The following is a 24,102-nucleotide window of genomic DNA, read 5'->3' as shown; positions in this document are numbered from 1 at the left end:
GAGCCACTTTAAAAAAAATTTAAGTGTGTGCTCAAAATATTAATATTTAAAAAATATTTTTATTTAAAATAACAAAATCTTTAATTATTATTGTGTTTTATCATATTTCAAAAACAATTTTTAAATTTTGGATAAGTTCTGAAACATTCCAATAATTTAGATTTTATTGAGAAGCGGAAATACATACTAATTTTCTGATTTTCTGAGAGCATCTTCAAGAAACTAAGAGTTAAACATAAACATTGAATTTACTTTATCATTCTATTTGTCTCGTATCAAAACATTTATGTTTGTATTTATTGCAGGTATTGCAGACAGGGGTGACTAGATCTTAAAAATGTCATCAAACTAACGGTAAGTGAAAAACAAATTATCATCGCGAAATATTTCAGCACATATTTATTTCGGGTTTCAACGTTGAACGATGAACTTTTTTTTATTTTAAACGCATAATATACGAATAACTTTACTGCGAGCATACCATAAATTTCTAATTTATGTTATTTTTTCTACAAAAAAATTTAGAGCTTGCAAAAAAAACTTTTTGCATAACAGCTGCAAAGAATATTGCGCTCAAACACGGTGCGGTTTAAAAAATCTGAAAATCTTAAAATCCACCCTATTTTCAACAGTGAATATAAAACAAACACGTTTCATACTTTAATATCCAGGCCACGTCCCGATGCAAATGCCGGTTCGTGCCCTCGCCGCAGGGTGTCCTTATTAACCCAGATAAGGTTGTTAGCATACCCTTGGGTCCAGACTTGGTCGCAAGGACCTTAGGCTGCCAATTTACAAATGCTTGGTCATCAAAGATCGTGCGGAAAACGTGATCACTTTCTCTTTGACCTCAAATGGATATAGAACACAGTGAAATAACACAGTGGAACCTTGAGGTTTTTCTTCATTTATTAAAATGAAGGAAAAATATCTGCAAGTCTTCAAATGATGTTAATGCATATCTACTCTCGCTGTTTATCGTGCAATTGGGCATAAAAATGATATATCGCACTCCCACAACAATAAAAACACGAGTTAAATAATCTGGAATTTTATAATCTATCTAACACGTTATATTGAACAAAAAATTAACCCTTTCAGCCACGTATAACTGTATCCACATATAGATAATTTTTGATTGTGATATATGCTTGGTGAAATCTTGATTACCTGAAAAGCTTTGGTGGTTGTTATTTTTTATTTGCTTAATATTTTAGATTTTTTTTCTAATATGAAATCAATAATGTTAAGGCCTCAGAGGGTTATTTTAAATTAATAAGGAAAAATACATAAGACACAAAAAATTGTTTTAATAAAAAAAAAACATTTAGAGTCTAACATGAATGAATACATAGTAAAAATGATAATAATGTATCCAAGACAGAGGCGCCTAACTAGCGTAACTGAAATAGTCAGTTAGTCATTTAACTACAAAAAATTACCTAGTGTTGGAGGGTTGAGGTCAATATCAACATTTTTATTTTTTGATTTCTGGTTGTACAACTTTGAAAAAAAAAGATTATAGCTTATATTCCATAGAACGAAATTATTTTATATAACACTATTATTCACACTTTCAAAAAGTGAATCACACATCTTTATATTAATAAATGCATTAAAATATTGAATCATAAATAGTGAAGACGCGGAACTTCCTTAGTACATAAATAGTGAATACGCGGAACTTCTTTACTACATAAATAGTGAATAAGTGGAACTTCTTTCGTACATAAATAGTGAATAAGTGGAACTTCCTTACTAAATAAATAGTGAATAAGTGGAACTTCTTGGTACATTACCGCAGTTTGACATAATTTCGACTTACATCAATCTAGTTATGATTGATTGTAGTGATATAACAATATATTGTCAATTATATTTTAGACACAAAAATATATTTTGCATTTTCAAAAGAATTCAAAACCAGGGTTTTGATATATAAACGTGCAGCCATTGATAAAATCTTGAATAGGTTGTAAGACCATCACAATAAGGCGACACAAGTCTTTAATAACAGGGGTTTGTATATCAAAAACAGGATTTTGATATATAAACGTGCAGCTATTGATAAAATCTTGAAGAGGTTGTAAGCCCATCACAATAAGGCGACACAAGTCTTTAATAACAGGGGTTTGTATATCAAACCCAGGATTTTGATATATAAACGTGCAGCTATTGATAAAATCTTGAAGAGGTTGTAAGACCATCACAATAAGGCGACACAAGTCTTTAATAACGGGGGTTTGCTCAAGGCCCACATTTCAATTAATTCCAAAAAAATATGTGTTATTTATATTGATTAATAAAAATATTACCTTACCATTAAAATATTTAACGGAAAATGGTTAGAAAAATTTAGAAGGCGTTTTTCAACCATTAAATTAGCGGTAAGCACTATATCTTACTTTTCTAGGCGATGAATTAGTAAGTAACCTCTAATCTGAGATTTTAGCATGTTTATCAGAAATCATTAAAATAACCGTAGATATAGATAAATTTTCTCGGCCTCCTAGAGCAAATTCGACCGTTGGTCCGTCTAATACGCCTGCTCACGCGCCGAATATTATTGTGTACGCCTTCTTCACTTACGTCGTTATAATTTTGAATTTATTTTTGGATGTCTCAAAGTATTGAGAATATGGCAATATAATATGGCAGTATGTTAGAATATGGCAATATAAATGCAATTCTCTTAGGTTGGCAATACTGTTTAACCTTGTTCCTATTGTCTATTACTGAGAAGAGACCTGTCAATGTGTACATTTGTAAGAAGAAGAATAAAGTTATTACTGAATAAACTGAACCCTTTTATTGAAATAATCATAGGTTATGGGCCCAGAGTCGCTAATCTGTTGATGAAGTTAAAAGTACGCAAAATAAATCAACGGGAGTGAATATCAGCGAAAAGTGAGGTTAGGTTGCCGGAACGCGTGCAGAAAATTTTCGTTGAGAAGGATAAAATACCACTGATATATCTGATCAGGCAAGGCAGGATAGCAAAATGAAAGGAAACGTGATGACTACCAATGTATTGAAGTTGGAAGGGGCAAAGAATTGGAATATTTGGAAATTTCAAACGACAGTACTTCTCAGAGGACAGGGATGGCTGGACATTGTTGAAGGGCGCACTATGAAACCTGAAGATGTTACCGCGCGAACTACTTGGGAGACAAAAGATGCTAAAGCTCAGACGCTACTGGTTACGAGAATGTCGGAAAACGTTATGCTACATATCATATCGTGCACAACTTCGGCTGCAATGTGGAGTAAGCTTTTAAGTGTATATGAACAGAAGTCGGAAACCAGTATCCATATTATCCAACAAAGATTCTTTCAATACAGATATGAGAAAGGCACCGAAATGTCAGTTTTTCTCTCTCAAATTCAAGAGATGCAAAATCAGTTAAAACAAATGGGCGAGGATATGTCTGATAAATTTATAATAACTAAAGTCTTAATGAGCTTGCCAGATGAATATAAACATTTTATATCGGCGTGGGAATCGGCGCCAGACGACAAACAAACGTTCGATAATTTAGTAGCCAGGTTATTAATTGAAGAGGAAAGGGTGAAAGTTAAAAGTGATGAAATACAAGATACTTCGTCCTCATCTGCGTTCGTAGCTAAAAGAAATATTAAGTGTTACATGTGTGGTAAAGTCGGACATTTACAAGCTGAGTGTAGAAGTAATCGAGACAGTGAGAAAAAGTTAAATGAACGTAAATGTTTTTACTGTGGAAAATTCGGGCATTATAAGGCACAGTGTCGGTTCAAAAAGTCAAAAGAAAATAAGAAAACAAGTAATGCTTTTGTAGTGTTGAATTCCTCGCATACAAATTATGAACAATCAAAGTGGTTAGTTGACTCTGGAGCGAGCGAACATATGTGCAACGATCGCTCTTTATTTACATCATATTCAAATGTTCCGCAAAAGTCAGTTATTGTTGGAAATGGAGCTATCATTAGTGTGTTAGGCTGTGGACAGATGGCGGTACAAGTATATAATGGGACTGAATGGATAAATTCAACCATAAACAACGTTTTGTTCGTTCCGGATCTGAAGTCAAATTTATTTTCTGTGAAATGCGCAGCTGACCGCGGATACACTATGGTCACAAGTGACAGTTCGTGTTTATTTTATAAAAATGGCGTTGTTTGTGCGATAGCAAGTCGAGTAGACAGTTCATATTATATGGATTTTCGTTTCAAATGCGAGGTCGCAAGTGTTGCTAATATTATTAAAAATGACCTATACGAGTGGCATGAGAAATTCGCACATCAAAACTTTGATTACGTAAAGAAAGCATTGCAGAAAAATAACATTGAAGTAAAACAAACTGACGTACCCCAATGTGAAAGTTGCTTGACAGGAAAGATACACCGGCTACCATTTAAGAGGAGTGAGCATGTGAGCACAAAAACATGTGAAATCATACATGGGGATACTTGTGGACCCATGGAAGAAAAATCAATTGGCGGGTCGAGATATTTTGTCGTTCTAAAGGATGACTATTCTAACTTTAGAAGTGTGTATTTCGTTGAAGCAAAACACGAGATTAAGCGCTGTTTGGAGGATTTTATAAATAAAGCCGAAAATACTACTGGAAACAAAGTCAAGATATTTCGGAGTGACAATGGGCTAGAATTCATAAATAGAGATGTAAAGGAAATATTTTCCAAGCGTGGAATAACCCACCAGACTACTGTTCCCTATACTCCCGAACAAAATGGGAAAGCTGAAAGGGAAAATAGAACCCTAGTTGAAGCAGCACGAACAATGCTACACGCGAAGAATTTACCTAAGAAATTGTGGGCAGAAGCGGTAAATACTGCTGCTTTGGTCTTGAATAGAACTGGGAAAGGTAAAGAAGGAAATTCTCCATATGAAATATGGACAAATAGTAGTTTTGATGTTCATCAACTGAAGGCATTTGGTTCACCAGTGTATGCACACATCCCAAAAGAGAAAAGAAGGAAATGGGATAAGAAAAGTGAGAAGGGTTTGATGGTAGGTTATGCTGAAAACGTCAAAGGCTATAGAATTTACTTCCCTAAGAAAAACAGCGTAGATGTAAAGAGAGATGTAATTTTCTTAAGTCAAGAGGAAACAGAAGAAATTGAGGATGTGTCGGATCAGAATACTCAAACTTTGCTGACATCAGAAGAAACAGTGGAAGAACAAAAGGTTGCTGAATGTGAGGAAACTCAAGTTACTCAAAATGACAGTCATACAAATCTCACTGAAAACAGTTCTTTATGTGAAAGTGAATATGAGCCATGTGATGATGAACTATCAGACCTAGATGAAACATTGTTACCTCAAAATGAAAGAAGCAAGCGGGTGAGGAAACCGACAACATTCTATCAATGTCAAAATGTTGTAAGTGAAGAAAATGAGCCAGTGACATACAAAGAAGCTATGGAAAGAAGCGATGCAAATAGGTGGAAAGAGGCAATAAGTAGAGAATTGCAAACTTTAGAAGAGAATAATACTTGGGATTTTTGTAATGCACCAGTACATGAAAAGGTAGTAAGTAGCAAGTGGGTTTTTAAGATTAAAAGAAATGGTAATGTGAAGCAGTATAAGGCTAGGCTAGTTGCAAGGGGGTTTGAACAAAATGGTTGTTTTGATTTAAGTGACATTTACGCTCCTGTGGCTAAATTATCAACATTTAGAATTTTTGTAGCGATAGCGACTAAATTAAATTTACCTATATATCAAATGGATGTAATAGGGGCGTTTTTGTATGGCGATATAGACAAGGAAGTCTATATTAAATTGCCAGAAGGGGCTTATTCTGAGGGAAATAATATTGTAAAGCTAAATAAGTCACTGTACGGTTTAAAGAGTTCACCAAAGTGTTGGAACATAAAATTCAATTCTATAGTAAATAATGAGGGTTTTGTTAAATCTAACTGTGACTCATGTTTATATTTAAAGTATTATGACAATGAGAAAATGTACATTTTACTTTATGTCGATGACATTTTAATTTTTGGTACAAATGAGGAAGATATTTCTAAATTTAAGAGTATATTATGTAAAGAGTTTAAAATGAAAGACTTAGGGCTAATATCAAATTTCCTAGGTATAAATGTAAAACAAAATTTGAAAACTGGTATTACAGAGTTAGATCAGAGAGAATATTTGGAGAATATTTTAAAGAGATTTAATATGCAAAATTGTAAGCCTATGTCAACCCCTATGGACCCTAATTTTAACACTAAAATATTTGTAAAAGACAGTACTGCTGTAGACAACAGTATTCAGAATTTGTGCAGACAAATGATAGGATGTCTAATGTATGCTGCATCAGGTACCAGGCCTGATTTGTGTTTTCCGGTTTCTATGTTAAGTAGGTATCAAACCTGCGCCAACAATGAGCTATTAAGTGCATTAAAGAGAGTGTTAAGATATATAATGTATAGTCTAAATTATAAGTTAATTTATAAATGTAATGATATCATTTTGGAAGGATATTGCGATGCTGATTGGGGTGGTGATATCAAGGACAGAAAATCCACCTCTGGTTATATACTTTTGATTTATAATTGTCTTGTCGCATGGAGTTCAAAGAAGCAGGCCTCTGTTTCATTGTCATCCACTGAATCAGAATATATATCTATGAGCATGGCTGCTAGTGATGTGTCATGGCTTATAAATCTGCTAACTGAACTTGATTTTAAAAATATTTGCCCTGTTAATATATTTTGTGACAATCAGTCGGCATTAATAAATGCAAATACAGATGCTATAAGGCGATTAAAACATGTAGATATTCGCTATCATTTTGTTAAGGAATTGGTCAGAGAAAATAAGATTTGTGTAAGATATGTTAACAAAAATTTGCAACCAGCTGACATATTAACAAAAGCTTTAAGCAGAGAGCTGATTGTAAAACATTTAAATAAGTGTGGTGTTATGGGCAAAACTGTATAACATTATCAATGTTAATATAGGAATTATTATTAGTTTGTTTATGTTTAACAACTGTATTTACATTGAGAAGGGGTGTTAGAATATGGCAATATAAATGCAATTCTCTTAGGTTGGCAATACTGTTTAACCTTGTTCCTATTGTCTATTACTGAGAAGAGACCTGTCAATGTGTACATTTGTAAGAAGAAGAATAAAGTTATTACTGAATAAACTGAACCCTTTTATTGAAATAATCATATATTATAATACAGCCGCGTCCATCATCTTTTAAATAATTCAAGAGTTTTAAATTATTGAGTAAATGGCCATGTTTAATTTTATTTGTTTAATCAAACAAATTAACTGTGGTAAACAGAGAACTAGGAGATTATTTGGTTTAGTTAATCACTTACTGGTCATCATGAGTTTATCCATAGAGTATTAAAAGGCTTGTTTTTTTTTGCTGAAGGATTATTGGAGCTATTAAAGGTTTAAACTTTTCAGTCCCAGCTTAAAAGCTCGGAGTAAATTAATTAGTGCGCTGTATATTTTCTTATTATACGATAAAAAAATAAGGTTTGAACGATATATATTTTGACTAAGTAAATAAATAAAAATAGACTTATATAGGTTTTTAACTTTTTTTTATTTTTTTTATTGTGTTTATTTCTTGCTAGAGCAAACCCGATGAGTTACAGAACTCATTTTAGGGCAGGAGGAACTTACAATTCATATGTAGGAGGTAGTAGGTACAATTTTACAACGGTATATTGATATCAAATATAAGTTTCACATTCAATACAGCATAAAAACTAAAAATTAAAATAATGACACGTTAAGTAGAACAAACAACAATAGAAAACAAGTACAGAAAGAAAAAAGAAAAACATGGATAAGATACAACAAGAAATGACAACACAGTTACATATTTTCTTTTTTAAATGTAGTTAAAAAATATTCTTTTAAAGCATTGCTTTGCAATTTTTTATTGTGGTGGATGTGTTTGTACATATCTGGAAGCGAATTATATAGTGTATAGGCATTATAGGATGTATCGATTTTTAACTTTTTTTTGTTTTCAAATTCCAAGTTGAAATAAAGTTGCTACTAGGTACCACAACTTACCACAATTTTTTTTGGATTTTTAAAAAAATGTGTAGGTCTCCCGCACAAGGCCTAAAGTTTTAATTTTTTTCAAAAAATATCAATTTTTTTTTAAATTTAAAAAAATAAATTCATAACTTTTGTGTTTATTCCAAGTTAAAAAACAGTAATATTAGGGCATAAAAATAAGTAAGAAACGGTTTTTTTTTATAAAATATGGTATTTTGGTCTCCCGCACAAGCCCTAAAGTTTGTTAATTTTGATGAAATTTTGTAATTTTGTGTACATATATGAACCATGTTTTTTTAAAGTTTAAGCCACCGGAATTAATTGTACTTTTCTTACAGAAGGCATAAAATGAGACAATATATATATACATAATTCTTATATACATACACTAAAAATATATAGCACATATATACTATATATATATAATATGTTTTATACCTGAAAAAAGATAGTTGGACGGTGTAAATTGTATGAGAAAGGTGTTGAAAGAAACTGATGTTATTTGCTATTACTGTTGTTTATTACAAAAGTATAAAAGGTTATAACATGTCATAAAATGTAGTATAAAAACTAAGTACAAAATGTTGCTGATTACTTTCCATACGACATAAGTGGCAGTTTTCTTGTTCTACTGCAAATTTACTGACTTGTTTAAGTATTCGTCCTTTCATCTTGGCTTCAAAACCTTAAATCAAAATTATGTATAGTATTTACATAGGCCTAGTGAAAATTTTATAAATGTTATTACAGTTCCCAAATAAAATTTCAATTTAATATGGAAGACAGTTACAAGTTGTGGTACCTAGTAGCAACTTTATTTCAACTTGGAATTTGAAAACAAAAAAAAGTTAAAAATCGATACACCCTAATAGGCGATATAGTTCAGTGATTTTAACCCATATTTTGTAGTGTGTGTTTGAGGAATGCGGATTTTATTGTTATTTCGAGTATTGTGGTTGTGGATGTTTTGATTGTGAAGTGGCTTGATGTTGGTGTGAGTTGATTTTTGGGTAATTTGTAGGATGGTGCTTAAACAAGTCAGTAAATTTGCAGTAGAACAAGAAAACTGCCACTTATGTCGTATGGAAAGTAATCAGCAACATTTTGTACTTAGTTTTTATACTACATTTTATGACATGTTATAACCTTTTATACTTTTGTAATAAACAACAGTAATAGCAAATAACATCAGTTTCTTTCAACACCTTTCTCATACAATTTACACCGTCCAACTATCTTTTTTCAGGTATAAAACATATTATATATATATAGTATATATGTGCTATATATTTTTAGTGTATGTATATAAGAATTATGTATATATATATTGTCTCATTTTATGCCTTCTGTAAGAAAAGTACAATTAATTCCGGTGGCTTAAACTTTAAAAAAACATGGTTCATATATGTACACAAAATTACAAAATTTCATCAAAATTAACAAACTTTAGGGCTTGTGCGGGAGACCAAAATACCATATTTTATAAAAAAAAACCGTTTCTTACTTATTTTTATGCCCTAATATTACTGTTTTTTAACTTGGAATAAACACAAAAGTTATGAATTTATTTTTTTAAATTTAAAAAAAAATTGATATTTTTTGAAAAAAATTAAACTTTAGGCCTTGTGCGGGAGACCTACACATTTTTTTTAAAAATCCAAAAAAAATTGTGGTAAGTTGTGGTACCTAGTAGCAACTTTATTTCAACTTGGAATTTGAAAACAAAAAAAAAGTTAAAAATTGATACAACCTAATAGGCAATATAGTTCAGTGATTTTAACCCATATTTTGTAGTGTGTGTTTGAGGAATGCGGATTTTATTGTTATTTCGAGTATTGTGGTTGTGGATGTCTTGATTGTGAAGTGGCTTGATGTTGGTGTGAGTTGATTTTTGGGTAATTTGTAGGATGGTGCTTGTGATTTCATATTTAGGAAGGATTGTAATTGGAAGAATACCAGAAACTGAATAGATGTCCCTAACATGAGTGTCCCATGGAAGTTCAAACACATTTCTGAGAGCTCGGTTTTGAACCACCTGCAGGTCAGCTATCAATTTCTTTGAGGCAAAACCCCAGATACAGCAGAGATAGGAAAGGTGTGAATGTACCATGGCATAGTATACTGAAGTTAGTAAAGGAATGGGTAGTAATCCTTGAAGCCTATATAGTACACCAGTTATAGGGGTAATTTTCTCTTTTATATGATTTATATGGAGATCCCACGAGAGTTGGGAATCTACGATCAGACCTAAATATTTTGTGCTCATTTTCTTTTCGAGGCAGTTGTCTCCAATTTTAATATCGAGACTGAAATTTTTCTTGTTACCGAAAAGTATAAAATGGGTTTTTTTTACGTTAAGAGTTAGTTTGTTTATTCTCAACCAGTTTGTGAGATGGGAAATATCAGCATTCATCTCCGTTTCAAGCTCCGCTAGGTTCAGTTTATTGTAAAAAATTACCGTATCGTCAGCATAAAGTTGTATAGTTCCTTTAATACCCCACTTTGTTATGTCATTCACGTAGATTAGGAATAGCAACGGTCCGAGAATTGATCCCTGTGGTACTCCACATGTTATTTTACCTAATTCACTCATTTAATTAACTTAAACCCCACATATGCGCTGAGGAATATACTATCACTCAGGGCCTACTTCATCTTTGGAAATGTTGTGTGAAGGGTATTTATACTAAAGGATGAAGAGTAAATTTTGAGAAGGAAAAATGTATGAGGGGCGGGAAGGAATCTGGGGGTCACAGTGTCCATTTCTCTCACTGAGATGCCTGGCGTTGCGATGGCTATTGGCGATGCGCTGCTAAGATCTGGACAAACCTTACCCCCTGAACCCAGGCACCCCAACTAAGTCACAAAACATAGGGAAATTTTTGGATTCACCTATGGCAAAGGTGTTTTCTAACTTACCCATACCCGCCTCCCAAATGAATAAATAATGTTTAAATCGCCTTTTTTTCCGCTTTTGTTCTATTCAAGCTTTCCTATATAACTATAATATATTATGTTATAATAAAGCCCTCTTTAATCTCTGAAACAAGTGCAAAGCAATGTTACGTTTAATAATTCGATTGAATAATATCACTATGGCAATAATTCTACTTTTGTGACATCAATTGTGCAGTCATGGAGTAAAATTTGTCATTGTTCTTCCGACTCCACTAAGCTTTTCCATACCATATGCGATGGGATAAGTGGATCGAGGAACTTAGAAAATAGCTAATATTACATGGCCAAGAGATTTTTGCAACTCGACAAGTACACAGAAACTAAAACTAATTAAAATAACGAAAATGTAAAATAAAAAGGACATTTATGTAACTATCCATACATTACAAACTATGAACATTTTTCGCGAATTTTTTGGAAAAAAAACTTTTTCTTATTATATTGTACTGATATCAGATAAGAAGGTAGGTAAATAATTGGAGAAATTCAAAATACAAATAATTTTGATACTTCTCCGCATTAATGCGACCTTCACTGCCTATTTATTCCATTCGAATCCATGATAACACGGATATTTTCCTTGTACTAAAAATATACAGCTATTATTTTATTAAATACTACTAATACTGCTTGGCATTGATTGTTGACAATAGTTAAATAGATGCTACTTGGCATTGATTGTTGATACAAGTTACATTAATAGTACTTGGCAGTGATTGTCGACACTCGTTATATTGATACTACTTGGCAGTGATTGTTGATACTCGTTATATTGATATTATTTGAGAGTGATGTATTTTAGGCAAAATTTGAACAAGATTCAAATTGATGTAAAATTAGGAAATTACGCAGAACGGCAGGATATTAACATAATAAGCAATTCGCCTGAAATGTCAATACAAATTGAAAATTGACTTATTTTAACCAGTGATTCCTGGCAATACTTCGAGTAAAAAATTTTAACGAAATTTTGGAATCCGGGGACTTTTTTTGTTTGTTTTTTCAATTTCTTTTTTCAAAACCAAGTTGTTTTCTTCCACATTTTGTCACTGGCCACTCAGCCTAGTAACTGATCAACCCCTTATCCCGATCCCAACTTTCCTAAACGTACTGATTTTTCATGTTTTAAGTTGAAAATGTCTCCGGATTTTTAAATTACATTCTCTTTTATTTACTCCAAATAATGTCGGATATCGATGGTCAAAAAAATTTAAATACGTTCCTTAAACCCATAGTAAAAATAAATGCCGCCGACGGGAATTGAACCCTTCTGATTTCCGGTCAGGTGCTCTGGACTTCCAACACGCCAAATAATTCAATATGTACTAGTACTTCAATCAACAATTACAACTTATTATATTTACATGCTTACAATAATATGATATGCTATGTGCTATACATAAAACCTTGTCTTATAAAAATTAGTTTATCATAAAAACATTGTTTAAAATTTTATCACCGAGATTAAATCAACCCTTCCAAAAGAGGACAAGTATAAATTAAAGTTTTCTTTTATTTTTCAATTTCAAATTTAATTTAATTTTTCAATTTCAAAATTCTATTTAATTTTGACAGTTTGATATTGTCATTTAAATGACTTAAGATTAAATAGATTTTTAAAATTAAACTTGATAACCATAAATAAGCGACGATTTTATTCATTCATCCAAATAACACGAAATGCACTACACTATACGAAAGTATAAATAATAATTAAACTCTTTAATTTTATTGAGAATTTTATGTATACATCTTGGATTATTATCAAGATTCTAAAAATTTCTTTATTCAACTTCAACGAGGTTCGGGATTTATGACGAAAGGTGAAGAAAACTAGTGTAATATCATTGTAATTAAACATTCTCGCGGCAATTCAGATCGAAAATCCTCGACGATATTTTGAAGACATATGAGTATATAAGTAATTCAGAATCAAGAATATAATAACACGTACAGCAAGTAAAATCATAATCTTAGTTTTATTAATTTTTGCGTTGTAATTATTATAACACCTAAGTAAAGTACACAAACTAAAAAATAGCGGCATTTATAAACTTCATTGTGACTAATACAACGTTGTATGTGTTAGACAAACTGGCCAGTCCTTTAACACTAGATTCAAAGAATACATGCAATCGTTTAAAAATAAAATGCAGAGTTATTTTGACAAACATCTTCTAGGTAGAAATCATCAACTCACTGATAATAATAAACCAAATCTGTTACATATTTACTAAAGAATGGCAGTAAACTCACAAATTCTAATAATCCTAAGCTTGTTTGATTAATTTACAAAAACGTACAATTCGCTTACCACTCGAGTTCGATTATTAGGGAATACTAAAAATACAACTTATTTTTATAATTATACAGGGAAAAAGAAACCCCTGAGTCCTCAAATTATTCATTTGGATACACTGACTTCGACGATTTTTAGTAAAATTTAAACAATACAAAAGGATTTTTTTCTGGGAAATCAATAAGGACAAAGGTAATAAAAACAAATGTAATTAGTTTCACATTTTAACTAGCATTATAGAAATAGTATAAATATGTTTTGCTTATGCGTATATCCCTGTTTAATATTTTTGTGCTGTTTTGTAAGTGAAACTTATAATTTTGATATCAAAATACCAATGTAAAATTATAAATAATAACTCCCACCTTTGTATTGTTTATTGTTCTAGGATAAAAGTATTAAAACAAAATTTAAAAATCGTATAAAAGTGACATAACAACAGTTTGATAATGCTTTCAGAATGTTTACAAAATACTTTTAACTAGGTACTGGGGAAATCCTGGGGGTAATTGAAAAATTCTGATGTATTTTGGTTGCCGTTTTTACAGTAGTTTGGTTTTATTACTACCGATCTCCCCGTCGAGGTATGTACTTAAAAATCCACGTAAGCTTTTTAAATTGTTCAAACTACCAATGTTATTTCTCTGAAAATAAACTCTTTGCAAAAAATTTGGGTATTCTTTTATGAAGATTGTTCTTAAAGGTTCTTCTTTTACGATTGCAAAATGTCAAAACAGACATAGGCGTATATTTTTATACTCCAAGTCAACATGAACATAAAAAACATAACTGTCTTACACGGGGCGAATTGGTAGTAAGTTATATTATGTCGTTACAGCTAGTCACCATACACTATTTGACTCGACGTGGAGTTGGCCTACTTCGTTCGTCATTACTATCAGGCATTTATCAGGTTTCCATTCTCGGGTTTCGCTGACGGGGTATTATTACATTCTGTAATAAAACGCGAGTGGCCTCACAGTGGGTAAGTTGTTTCGACAGCTAGCCAAAATTTGGAAATCAAATAAGAAAATTTCTCATCTGGTGGTAGCAATTATTGAAGATGCAGGGAGTATTTTGGATCCCGTAATCTGCATCTTCATCAGCCGTGACTTGTGGGTAATGCTTTATGATAATCAAACATTAGCTATTTTTTGTAAAACACCAATCCGGCGTATTAAAGGTTTGGCAAATTCAAACACACTTTACATAACGGAGTCTTTATGTTTATTTTTATTATTTTTAGTATTTATTTTGTACTCTTGTTTTTATATCTAACTGGAATACATACATTTTAAATTATTATCAATACATACAATAGAAGATAGATGTAAAATTAATGATTCAATTTTTTTATTCAAAATACTAAACTTTAGTTTCGACTGTTGCAAGCTCTTGCAACTCATAAACCTGCACATACCCACACTAACAACACAAAAAAATACACTATTCTATTGCAGAATATCCAAATGCAACTATATTGGAAATTCCGCATACAGCAGCTAAACACTGTGAGAAACCAATACTTGGCGATATTGACATATTTGATGATAACTTGGAGAATTTTGTGAATCACAAAAAATATGTATTCCGACGCTACTCTTAAACAATGTATATTAAAAAATATCCTGCTTCATCAAATTAAAAATACCCGTATGTATGAAGAACGAATAAGTACTAGAGCATTGAGACAGTCACACGTAAAATCTTTTAACATCCCAGTTTGTCAAACCTTCTATACACAAAATAGTTATAAATACAATGCTATTAAACTATTCAGTTCTCTACCTACTGAAATTATAAACAGACAAACCAAAGCTTCCTTTAAAAGTAAAATGATTGATTACCTCCAATGAACATTGAAGCAGTCTTGCTTTTTTAGTTCCTACCGAAAGCGGCTGACAGGATTCTCAAGTTGCCGTTTTGATTTGCAAGCTACGGGTGTGAAGAGCGCTGTGTATGGTTTCAATTTGTTCCGTCAGTTGTGGCGAGATTCTCGGGGATACGTGACGTTTGTGGAAGCTTGCTGGCCTTGGCGGACTTAAGATTTCACGTAAGATGCCTTCCAAATTGAGATTGACTTTTATTCATTAGTATCTTTAGGGATTACTTTCATAATTTATATAAATTGTTCAGAATAATAGGGTTCTGAGCTGGCGCCCAGTAAATTTTTTAAAGCATCATTTTATCCGTTCTTAAATTCAACTGTCAGGACTTGCATTTTATGTCATCTATCGAGGTAAATTTCTAACACGACACGCCTTGAGTGTTAAAGCTATTATAATGAGTCTCATGCTTAATATTATCTTCCTATAGCAATATGTGTGGTAACAGATTATATAATAAATGATAAATTTGTTATTAGAGTTTTATTTAACTGGTGCACACAATATTCTACCCACGTGTAACATCGAGTTCCTTTTAGGGAATTGATAATATTGGTAAAAATATTGCTACAACATATTATACATTAGAAGTATTTCATAACATACTGTGTATATATATGTACACTATGCCTTTTGGTCAAACTGAAATTTAATTAATTAATTACTTAAAATTATTCTCGCTTTGTCTTCATTTTCTACATTCATTCTTGAATTGTATAATTTAAAAATTATATAAAATATTGATTTTATTTAATCTGGAATTTGCATAGTATTGTTTAAACAAAAACCTAGTTAACAACCACTCTGTAAATTGCCATCTCAACTTAGGCGTTACATACCTATTGAGATGGGCAATAAGTCATTGTTGTAATCAAATGTAATATTCAAATAATTAAATAAAAATAAAAAAAAACCTAAAAAAATAAATGATTGCATCTATTTGTCTACGCATCTTTGTTCTTGAGTGAGTTCGTATCAAGACTGGATGTCCATATTTTAATTGATTCACGCTTCCAGTATTTATTTATTTAATATCAACGGTATAAATATACCATAAACAATGATAAAATGTCACAGTTAAAATCGTAGAAATATTTTAAAAAAAGAATCTCAAATATACGTGGCATTTGATTGTGAAATGACATTAGAGAGTAAGTAAGTAAGTAAACAAGAGATACATAAGTTTCTATAGTGCAAATAAGGTAGAATTAGATTAAATTAATATTGATTGAAAAGATTTGATAGCATAGCCCTCTTGTACCTACCTTGCGTGCAGTTAAAAAGATCTGCCACATCTGCGTATCTATTACTAACTTCATGCAACCTAGGTACAAGCGAGTGTTTGGAATACTCAGTACTGATATTGTTGCATTTAAACAAAATTTTATTAGTACAATATTCTTCTGTAATAAATTTATCAAATCTATAACCAAATAGTCGTATCTTATCACTAAGCCAAGTGCCAGTGACAGTTTATATGTCTCAATATTAAAATTCGGAGATGTGATTTGTTACGAAAATTTTCTAAAGAACGCTTAAAAATTTGCGAGAGCTGAAGAATGAAATTTATTACATAGCGTAACGCTCCAGCTCTTGTTATTTTGGAAAAAAACAACAATAAAAATTTAATTTACGTGTTTTACTCCAAATTAGTTCAGGAAAAACTGTCTTAAGTTAAGTCAGGTACTTATCACATCCTGTATCGTAGTCCGATTGAATTAAATGCAATTTCAAATTTAACCAAAATTTTCAGTAGATTTTTACGTAGGTTAGTAGATTATCGGAGTGCTATTTTTAATGTTTTAATAGGTTGTTGAAACTCTTGATAATAGGATCGAAATATGAATACTAAAATAATTTAAACAAAATATGTTCGAACCAAATGACACCCCCATACACACAAGCCTAGCTTTATTATGGTGGTACGTTTTATGCATAAAATTTGGTGAAATGATGACTATATTTTCAGTGAATTATGTAACATTATTTTTTGACTAAACATTAAAAAATCCTTAAAAAATATATATTTAAAAAAAACTCACTAATGTATATCGTACTTCGCATTATTTTAATGAACACAATATTTCGTAAAAACTTGGCAACATTTTTATCAAACACCCCAATGTGCGTCCGGGGAAAATAATCAATGGATTTTTTGATGATATTACAGAAAATGAGACAATTTCAGAATTGTATGAAAAATGAATGCCAAGAATGTTATCATATTTTACAGCAACTCTTAAACGTGTTTCAGTTTGACGAACACCGACATACCGAGTATATTGCAGGTAGCCTGCGACTGATAATATTACTGTCGCAGAAACACGTACTTAAGACTGAAATAATCTTCTTCTGACGACACCATTTTTGAAAACAGTTATTTAAATTTACCCAAATCTACATATGAATGTATATCTGTAAGTTTTTAATTGATCATCAGCCTTTGTAAGGTATTTATTATCTTTGACTACGAGAATAATATCCAACCAAGTAATCGATGGATTTATTGATCTATAAATTAACCGTTGTGTGAAGATTTTTCTTTGAATATACCACGACGGCCGGCATAGTCCAGTGGTAACGCATTGGACTGCCATTCCAAAGGTCGCGGGTTCGAACCCGGCGTGCGCAAATAAATTTTATTTGATTAATTTGTGTTATTTCACAATTAATTAATTAAAATAATATATAGTATATTTGCGGCACGTTCCAGAGTGGAAGATACTACCAGTATCGCCCTGGTGTAAGACCACCATTCAGAATTGAAACTTTGCTCCAAATGGCTTTAGCCGTGTTTAGTGACTAGATCTGAATAGCCAGGTACTTCCCCACCTTCCTCTTTCCCTTCCCCACTTACCTTCAGCCTCACAACATCCCCCAATTGGGGATGCCATAGTCTAACTGGCTCCAGACGGGAGCAGTTGGGACTCTTGTGAGGTATTCACTATAAAAAATAAAAAAAAACTAACTTGGTATGGATAAAAATAGGGTTCTGTGAGTACTTTGTTGATTATAAACCAATTTCGGGTATAACCCTTCACCATTCCCAACCAAGTACCTCTTGGGGATGCTTAACTATAAAATCCTAGAAACAAGTCGAATTGTATACTCAATTACACACTTACATGCAGAATTATCAAGAAATCCAAGGTAATGATAAAAATTATTTGTCTAATATTACCTGGAGTAAGAGTGATTAAATAGAACAGAAATCATCCCTTGAATAATGATTGGTTTAGTTCAAAACAAAAAAACAAAATCAAATCCGCGATTATAGTTAGTCACAACTCTTGGTATTGCTTCCGATATTCAATAGACAGGGTTAAGAAAAGGTTCTCAATAAATGTATTTACAGATCCACTTGAGAAGGGATTAGGTAGAATAGATTGAGCGCAAATATAAGAAAAGGATTCTCAAGGAAAAATGGTCTTTATTTGCTTTTCCAATAATTCTAACTCTTTTAATAATCTACTAAAATTAACAATATAAATTACACGAATAATATAAAAATAATTAAGATGAAAAATGAAAGTGTATCATTACTTTTTAAATGTTAAAATATAAACATATAGGTACTACTTGTACAAATTCACGTCATCCTACAGGCAGTTAAAATATATTAAATTAAATCATTGAAAACAATATGAACGATTCCTTAACGAAAATCTGAAACAGAAAAATCAGAGAAATATACGGTAACATCAAGGACTCAAACCCAGGACCCTTGCTTTGCCGGGCACCGCTCTACCAAATAATGGGACCCTATTTTCTTCGGTCATATTTAACTGTTTTATACTTCGAATAAGAACTACCAACATTGTATTCATTTTGTTCACCGCACATCAATAATTAAATATTACATTTTGAGGTTTAAGTTATTCCAAAAAATAAAATAAATTATTTCAAATCAGTTCTTCCGACAGCCAGTTAACGAAATTGGATACTGCAATGCTGTCCAAAACGTTGGCTAAAGAAGGAGTTAGCGCAAAACGGCATAACACCCCAAAAACAAATAACAACAAAAAAAATTTAACGAGACTTTTTATATACTATTGGAAGACTCCCTTATTTAGATTTTATTTGGGATAGAAGATTGTGAGTTACATTCTGTTCAAAAAATTACAAAAAATGATTATACTTTAGTTACCGAATGGCTTAAAAAATATCGGAAAACAATTAAATAAAACTTGATTACCTTTATATTTATTGAATCAGGCCAAATTTCTTATTCCTTTAGAATAAAAATCACATTAAACTCTTCAAGTTTTTAAAAACGAAAGTTAGTATCATTTTTACGCATGAAATATTCTTTCAGAACAAAATAAGAGAAATAAACATTAGAACAACATTTCGTATCTAAACTTTCCTCAAAGAGTATTAATGATTCAAACATCTTGCCTTTTAAAACTTAGTTTCGTGTTTCCGCGCTGGCTACACTGAAAAGTGCAGAAATTTCAGTATTTCCTGAAAAATTATCATGAACAATTTTCATCCCTAGTAATGGTTCCCTGTGGTGGGGTGTTTCAGATTATTAAGTGTTATTTTCCAGTGAAACATTCGCCCGTCGGCGGGGATTAAATGGCATTAATCACTTTTGTTGAAACTCCCTCAAAATACATCCTTTGGAGATTTCTTCCTTTATTTGTTGTTCTTCTTGTTATAGCTTTATCACCATTTTAATGGATTGTAAATGCTAAATCGAGAGTTCAAAATTTAATGGAATACATTTGTTATAGCACCTCTAAAACATTATTATACTTAGTCTCTTAAATTTTATTACTTATATTAATTACTTTAGTTAGCTTATCATGATACCAATGGGAAATTCTCTTTGATCTCTTTGGTCAATAATGTCAATAATATGACATTAATAAGGTTCTGAATGAAATACCATGCTTGGCTAGGCTGATTAAACGAAAGAGATTTTATTTCGTATCATAGACAGGTTTATACCGTAAGAGATAATTATCCAAAGACATGGTATTTTAAGCATGATACAAATAATATGTATTTTTGGATATATTTTAAACACATAAACCAAAACGCTAGCAATAACCGTTTCGTTCTTGAAATCTTAAGTTTGATTTGCATTTTCCGAAAAAAAAAACAATAATGACGATTCATCGTTTCAGTGCGACGCTTATTTGCTGTATGTTTAAAAATTGCCATAGTTACTTGTTACTTGTGAGATTCTGATTTTCACAGTGGAGTATTTTGGCCAAGCACAATCATGCCAAAGAATGACGTATTGCAACCAATAAGAGGTAAACAGTAATAATTTATGTTATTCCATGTATTATAGGTACAGAATAATCTATAAAATATTAATATTCACGTTTTGAGGGATTGGTATTCCGTTGCAGTGTTCTTCCATGGTATTTTACTACTTGCGCTAGGGGAAGAGCAGGCGGGGGGATGAAAGGCAGTGTGGGTAAGGGGTTTCAGGATTTCAGGAATACTTCCAAAGACTTTAGGCTCTGCGCGGGACGAGAATAGGTTCATTGTAATTCAGGTTGCGTCCCCTTTCCTTGTACTCTGGACAGATTGTAATTTATATGGGACATTATTCTTCAGCTGTTTTTGAACGATTTAATATTGTGGAATTTATTTTATACCTCTTACAGCAATAGAGCTCAATATCAAATAAAATGAAATTAATAGCACACTTGTTGTATTGCAATCAAGTATCTTATTTTATTTATGTATTTTAAAGATTCCTTAAAAAACATTACTTCCTAGAAGAAGTTTTCTATACTTTTTCTCAGTAAAGGTAAATAATTAGTAAAAAGTTGTAAGCATTTCTACAAAATCTTCTTTTCATCTTAACACATATTTTTTAAAAATTTAATGTTATTATGTGGGCGGGAAATTCTCAGAATAAAAATACATTTATCAAAAGTTGGAAAGAAAAAATAATAATTCAAGTTTGTCAAATACCATTGATTATTCTTTTTCTACTCAAATAAAATTTCCATGACATATTTAGCAAGAGTTTTTGTGTCTTATTCGGCTTAAAAAAATTCCCACAAGTAGTAAATTTATATATAGTTTTATAAAATTTGGACAAAATTTAATAATACTTGTGAAGCATCTTAAACTTTATGACGATAAAAGACAACTTAAGATTTTAACTAAAAGAAACAAAAACAAAAAGTCAATGGCACTTTTGCAGTGTAATCATCAAATAAAGCTTTTACGTGTATTGTGAAATAACTGAATAAAGAATTGCATATTGTAAGAAAAAAAACTTATTATCTTATATTTTATTGCCTTTAAAACAAACTTCTTTAACAGAATGATGAAACAAGCCTTAATCACATGATATCCGGTATCAAGTTGCGGAAAGGGTCGGCATAAGGCGGGAAAATGCAACCGGAACCGTGGAAATGGCATGAAAGAAAAATGGCTGCCGGCATAATAGGCGGCAAGAGTAATGGCACCTCTCGTCACGGCCAGACAGAAGTGACGGGACCACTGACTGGGTAATACCTAGATGTGGGATTTATACCGATTTGAATTAAAACTGATGTCGTCAAATAACATAATACTTATCGACTCATATTCCCCAGAGGGCAGTCAAATTGATTTTCTGTTATATTTGCTGATTTTAAAATATTATTAATTCTGCCTTTAGTAAAAACAATTTGTAGGTACTATGACCAACGGTCCCACAACTATAAAATGGTCCCACTACAACAGTGTAGACATTAATTCCAAAAATTAACTAAATATATGCTTAAAAATTAACCATATGCAAGTTATTAGAATAATAAAATGTACATAAAAAGTTTAAAGTTCAACTGTTGGCATGCAAAAAACCAATCTCTGAAATACAAATGTTCAAACAGAAAAAATGTACCAATAAACATATTTTGGTCTTACAAAAGAAGTCAACTTTAACTGGTCTGGTTGAAAATATGTGTAAAAGATTAAGATTCATATTAGAAAAGTTATATTACCTTAAAAATTTTGTTCATGAAAATATGTTTTACTGTATGCAAATAGAAATTTTAGAATACCTCCGGTGAACACGAAAACGAAAACCTATTTATCTATGAATGAATAATACTATAGAATATGCATAACTACATACAGCAGAAAATAATCTTTCTAAATAAAACATTATTTTAATATACTACAATACGCATATCATAAAATTTTAGTTGCCAGAAACAGATATAATTTTAAATCGTACTGCAACATGTATCGAGTAAAACTTTAAACTTGAGTATTAAAAACAAAACTAACCGATAATAATTAATGTATTAAAAGGGTTAAAATGAGAGATTTCTTAAAATCAAACAGAATATTACTCAGTTTGTAAGAAATATGTACCAAAACAAATGTAAAAAAAAAAATGACTAAAAATATATATTTTTAAAAACTTTGGATATCAGGATACTCCTAAGACACACTTCTACCAGTTTATCTACTAGTTTCTCTACTGATTCGAATAAAACTGACTTTTTGAATACTCTGCCCCAGGCAAGTCATTTTCGTTAAAGATAAAATGACAATGTCAGAAAATTCACCGGAAGTTATTAATTTAGGCACTTAACCACTGAACAGAAAATCTGTAAGAGTGTGATCAATACAAATTTTTAAGGAAAGCTGAGAAAATTTAAAAGGTTTTTTCAATCTAAGCCCCAAACTTGCAAATGAAGTTAGTTTTTATGGTGAAAATATTTAATCAATTCTAAGAAAAGTAAGGAAAAATTGAGCTCAAGTTGGTTTCAGGGACACGCACGTAACGCACTTCCACTGGTATATTTCTCCAGTGGACGCGCTAAATGGAAAATGGTAAACCTCTGAAAATCCAGCGATTAAACGGTGATGCAGCGAAAACCATTCTGCTTTATAACGATTGAATAATCTCCACAATTTTAACTGTTTCAATTAATTTAACGGGTGTCGATTAGTTGTTAAACAATTAAGGGAGGGTTTTTTGTATAGAATTTTGATGATTCATGAAATTTTAAAGTTATGTAATATTCAAGTTCTGCGAAAGTTTTATTCAAGTTCTGTAATTATCTAAGTACTGTGAAACAACCGGCCCATGATGAAATAATAACAGAACTTGAATAGAAATTTCACAGAAATTAAATCTGAAACTTGATGAATTGTTCAAATTCTATGAAACATCCACCTTAAGTGATTTTCTAAATTAATGGGTTAAACACACATTAAATAGAGCCAGGAATAGAAAACGGAGCTTTTTATGCTATGTTAGGTACACTTTGTAAAATGTGAAACGTAGTTTCAATATAATTCAATCTATCTATTTAATTAATGTTTTGAAGAAAGTTGTATTAAAACAGAAGTTACTGAAAGCAAGTAAAAAAAAAATATTTTACAAATACTTACGTATTAGCATAATTCTTAATTATCAATTTTTTGCAATTTGAAATAGTTGATAATATCACTATACTTATATTAGTAGATATTTTTACATAAGATGTTTTGGCGTGTATTTATAAATGTAAATGTAAAGCCTAAGCTCACGGTTTTAGATTAAAGTCACAGATTTTCAAATACACTACGTTAAACACGTCAAAATGTAAGATCAAACGTAACATGTTTTTTTAATTACATTAATAGTATTAATTTATTGAAACTTTTGCATTTTATACATATGAATGTAATATTAAGTCATCGAATAAGAAGATAGAAATATAAACAATTCTCAATATAACTATAAAACTGAAAAAGAAACAAATTAAACATTTGACGGTCGCAGCTATAAAATAAACCAAGACCTCCTTATTATCGGACAGCACTCCCAATCTAGCTACTGAGACGCAGTTATATTTGGTCATTTTAACAATCTCATGTATATAAATTAGGAATTACAAGCAAATAATTCCAATTGTGCCATATTCGCGTAGACTATCGACACATGGGTTGGATTATAATGGTTATAATCTAGG

General features: G+C 31.2%; 1 protein-coding gene across 1 annotated transcript in view; it reads left to right on the top strand.

Moving 5' to 3' along the window:
* LOC149419752 (glutamate receptor ionotropic, kainate 1-like) overlaps positions 1-24,102 on the top strand; it is a 494,564-nt gene that overhangs the window by 140,415 nt on the left and 330,047 nt on the right. Inside the window, exon 2 of the mRNA XM_089637538.1 lies at positions 306-354. The gene's annotated coding sequence lies outside the window, so the exon portion shown is untranslated. The remainder of the gene's footprint in view (positions 1-305; positions 355-24,102) is intronic.

This window comes from Hesperophylax consimilis, chromosome 11 (genome assembly GCF_061612785.1).
Source record: "Hesperophylax consimilis isolate HC1 chromosome 11, BYU_Hcon_1.0, whole genome shotgun sequence".
NCBI lineage: Eukaryota > Metazoa > Arthropoda > Insecta > Trichoptera > Limnephilidae > Hesperophylax > Hesperophylax consimilis.
Note: the sequence above shows the minus strand (reverse complement) of the source record. Positions and strands in the feature narration are given on the sequence as shown.